We start from the raw sequence: 4603 nt of genomic DNA, 5'->3' as shown, positions 1-4603 counted from the left end.
GGGATGCCTGCCCGGAGAGGAGTGGTTTTGTCTTGGCTATGCTGCAAGCTGGTCTTCCCTGCCTGTTTTCCCTCTGGGCAGTGGAGAGCAGATCCTGTGCTAGCAGTGAGGGTGCACTGCTGCAGCAGCATGATGTCAGGCCCTAGAGCTGTTGCAAAGAGAGAAAGGCAAATTTTCTCCCCTTGGGACACGGATGTTCCCTTCTCTCCCAGGACAGAGCTGGGTCTTTGCTGCTGCTGCCTGAAACTGAGATTGCTGGGAAAGAGCAACAATGTCCAGAGCCACAGGGACTCACTAAGGAGTGCTAAGGCCATCCTTTCTCCCATCCATCCACCTGTCCATCCGTCCATCCATCCATCAACACTTGCTTGCAGCTTTCTATCTCACCGCCATCTCTCCATCCATCTACTGAGCTGCTGGTGCACTCACCCATCCATCCATCGACAAATGAGTACAGCACTCTTCCCACCCATCCCCATGCCTACCCGCACATCCATCCAGCTAGCCACCCACCCATCTGTCTGTCCATCCTCCCATTCACCCCTCCATCCATCCATCACCCGCCTGGCAGTGCCTGAATGATGCCCAGCTGCCGAACAGCCCTCCTCGGGGGTACGGCGTGTGCCCACGCCTGTGCACACGTGTGTGTGTGGGACACGCTGGCCACAGGGAGTACCACAGGCAGGGATGTCCCAGGCTGTGTCCAGCCATGGGGCAGGGGCTGGGAGCACTGGCGGGGGGGAAGCGGGGGACCTGTCTAATTTAAGAACAGGCCCCACGGTCGCTGTCAGCGCTGGGTGGCTCTGATCTGAGGACAGGTCCTCGTCAGCTCCGCTTGCCGCCCGCCGGCCCTACATGAAAGGGCTCTGCGCCCCGATAAGGCCCCAGGCGCTCAGCCCCAGAGGTGGGCAGCACTGCGGCTGAGCCTGGGGGACCCCTGAGCAGTGAACCCTGGCATGGCTGTCCCCAAATTCACTGTCACCCCAGTACCATGGGGCTTGTGTGTTTACATCGGTCAGAGAGCTCAGCCCTGGGGGCTGCTCTTTGCTTTGGGCACTGGTTTGTGCCCTGTGTCACCACCAGCTCCCACTGGTGACATGACCCCAGGGAGGGCTCTGTCCCCAGCATTCCCCTGGCTGCCACCAGCTGCTCCGCCAGCCGTTACCCCACACTGGAGTCCCTCAGCCGCAAGCAGCCGCGGATGGGGACCATGTTGTTTTAATAAGATCATTCTCCTCCTGCTGTGAGGTCGCAACCCCAGGCTTATGACATCACAGCGCGCTGCCATGGAGACACCGGGATGTCACAAACACAGCTCGATGACCTCACTGCAGGAGCAGGAGATGGGGCCAACCTGGGTTTGATCGCCAATGTCCTCGGGAATAAAGGAGGGGAGGGACGCTGGGAAAGTATGCGGCTGCTGAGCGCTGGGGTGTTTGGGTTGGAAATCGCTGCGCTTTCCCCGCAGCGGGAAAGGCCCGTTCCTTCCTCCCCCCGTCCGCTCCCTCCCAGAGGCCAGAGCCCCCCCAACCTTGTGGCTGCAGGGCAGGGAGGCTGGGGGAGAGGGGCACCCCCATCCCTGCCCTTGGGGCCATGCGGTGGGGAGCAAGAGCTGGAGATCAGGCCCCAGGTCAGGGGGAGAGGGGGGGCGGGGGGGGGGGGGAGGACGACTGTGTCCCCAATCAGGACGGGGCACTTGGGGGTGCTGTGTCCCAGGAGCAGGATGGGGACCACTGGGGATGCTGTTGCATGGGGCAGGGTGGGTTGGTGCCTGGGGAGGTCTCCTCTTCCCCAGGAAAAACCCAAACCCATGCTGCTACACGGGGACGTGATTCCCCATCACAGCACCCTGCAGCTCGACCCCAAAGCACCCCTTGGGCCTGCCCAGCCACCCAACAGCCAGCCCCTCCCCAGCCCATAACCAGCACCATCTCCTGGGGACCAGCCCCCAATTCCCCATCACCCTTCCCGGCTGCAGCCCGATTCTCCATCCTCCACACTCAGACATTGCCACTGGGGAAACCACAGCTGGTTGGAGGGACACCCGTCCCCCCGCCTCTCTGCTGCAGGGGTGCAGGGGTGCCTGCTCTCCCCCTGCATCCCCCCTCATTAATTTCCATCAGTGGCCAAGCAGGGCCGGGGCTGCCCGGGGGTGGCCGAGGAACACGGCGCTTTCCCCTGATAGCAAAAATAAATACATTAAAATTCTTGCAGGAGGCAGAAGAATGCGGGACGGCAGGAAAAAATTGTTTTATAATTTGTAATAACACAAAAGCCGAGGGGGGGGGGTGTGAGCTGCGAGAGGCGAGGGAAGGCAGAGACAAGGGATCAGCCACAGCAACGAAGGCTGCTTCAGGGTGGCAGTGGCATCCCTGTCACCCATAGACCTGGCTCAGTGTCACCACTGTGGTCTTGTCCCCTGAAGGATGTGGCCCTTTGGGTCTTGTTGCAGGAGGTGGGGGGAGAAAACTCCTGGGGCTGGGAGAGCAGGCAATCACCTCCTGGCTGCTTAAGCAGGTCTCAGCATCTCCATGCCTCAGTTTCCCCCTTGCTAAAGGGGGATTTTTATGCAACTGGGAGAAAAGCCGGGAGGTAGGGGCGAACCCCGGGTATCCCCCTGGTCCCAGCCCAGCTGTTAAAAGCACAAGGCAAGGAGCCCACCTTTGCCCATCCCTCCCCACCAGCCTCTCTCGGGGGGTTTGGCTGCAGGACCCGGGTGATGCTCCCATGTAGGTGGCTGGGGGCATCACGACCCCCCCCAGCCCCCTCCAGCCTCGCGCGGGGCTGGGACGTGATAAGGCGAGTTGCTGTGCACCAGCCGCACCTGCTCGCCGCGACGGGGCTCCCCCTCCTCCCGCTCCCCTCTTCGGGGCAAAATCAAAGGGATTTTTCTGCCCTTAGGAAATCAGATAAAGGCTTCTCACCTGCCCCGCACTGCCTGTGCGAGGAGGCCGGGTGCTCAGGGCGGGGGACAACAGGCACTTTCAACACGCCGGCAGATGAGCTGTGCATTGCAGTGAGCGGCTGCGGAGCTCAGCCCGCAGGGGCTGGGGCCCTGGGCACAGTGTCAGCCTGTCCCCAGCCTTGGCAGGGATGTCCCCTCCCCAAGAGGTGCCTGTTGCTGACTTGTGCCCTAAACTTGAGGTGATGGGGTTCCTGTGGGGCAGGTAGGATGGAAGGTGGTGGGTGAAAGCAAAAGACCCCAGGGACGAGACACAGTGCAGCAGCCCAGATACAGTCCCCAGCTCAAGGAAGGTCCCCGTGTCCCTGTGCTGCAGCCAGGACAGCTCAGTCCTGGTCACCACACCAAGGGTGCAGACTGGGAGCCCGAACCCTGTGTGGGAGGGCAGGGAAGGAGCAGGTGGGAAACCTCCGGAGGTGGTGGGAGTCTCTTACCTCCTGCACCCAGGAGGGAGAGGAGAACTGTGCCAAGCCACAGATAAAACTGAGTCATTCACCACCAAATGCTGCTGACAGGGAGCAAATGTGCCCAGGTGAAGGGGAAAAGCTGGCAGTGATGGGGGCAAGGGGAACACTGATGGGCAAGCCAGGGGCTAGAGATGGGCAGGGGATGGGGGGTGGTACCCTCCCAGTAAGGGGGACAGACCCCAGATCTTTCCTGGAAGGAAGGGTGAGCTCACCAGCAGTGAGGGGACACTGCTTTGCCCATCACTGGTGGCAGACACCCTGTTTTAACCCAGTGGGCCAGATGGATGCTCAGCAGAAGTGGGTGCAGAGGTGGATTAGGGTCCCCCAGGGTGGCTCTCCCAGCCCCAGGATCCGTGGCCCTGATGCTGCAGGGCTGGGAGCTGCATCCCCAAGCTTTGCTGTGAGTCATGGATGGTGCAAGAGGAAGCAGAGACCTAGGGTCCTGGGATGAGCCCTGGGAAACCATTCCTGAGGCTGCACAGAGGGGGAGAAAATTGGGATGGCAGCCTACAGGCACCAGCTCCTCCTGTCCCCAGCTGCCCAGCCCTGGTGTGGCCCCTGCCACCTGCCAGGCCCCTCATCTTCCTCCTGCCCCAGGCGGCTCCTGCTGCCTGCTGTGCTGGGGTGCTGGGAGCTGTCTCCCTCCTGGGTCCCGGCTGCACCTGAGATGAGATCACCCTAAACAAGCCAGTCCACCCTGCACTCTTCTTCTGGCATCTTTGCTCCTGGGGCTCGCTCCTGTCACCCACCTGCATGTCCCCCTGCCCCAAGGATGTCTCTGAGCTGGAGCCGAGTGCTGGGAGATGCTTGGGGGGGGTCACTCCTCCAGTGTCCCCAGGCAGGACAGACTGGTCCAAGGGCCGGCAGCGCCACAGAGCCAGACTTGTGCCAGGAGGACCCAGTACAGGGAGGGGAGCCAGACAGGGCTGTGCTGTGGGGCAATGGAGGGGCACCAGGTTTGGGCAAAGCCATGCCAGGGGTGTCAGGGTCGGGCAGGAGAGCGATGGGCAGGTGCCAGGGAGGGGTAACTTCGAGGCCGTGTTAAGTTTGGTAGGGCTGCATCAGGACCCTGAGCGGAGCCAGGCAGGCCCGTGCCAGGCTCCTGCAAGGGCTGCAGAGCTGAGCCGGGCCGGGCCAGGAGGGGCCGTGCCCGGTCCCCGGGGCTGCGGGGGAC

The sequence above is a fragment of the Egretta garzetta genome, unplaced genomic scaffold, assembly GCF_000687185.1.
Source record: "Egretta garzetta isolate BGI_Z169 unplaced genomic scaffold, ASM68718v1 scaffold219, whole genome shotgun sequence".
NCBI lineage: Eukaryota > Metazoa > Chordata > Aves > Pelecaniformes > Ardeidae > Egretta > Egretta garzetta.
This window is presented reverse-complemented; position numbering follows the sequence as displayed.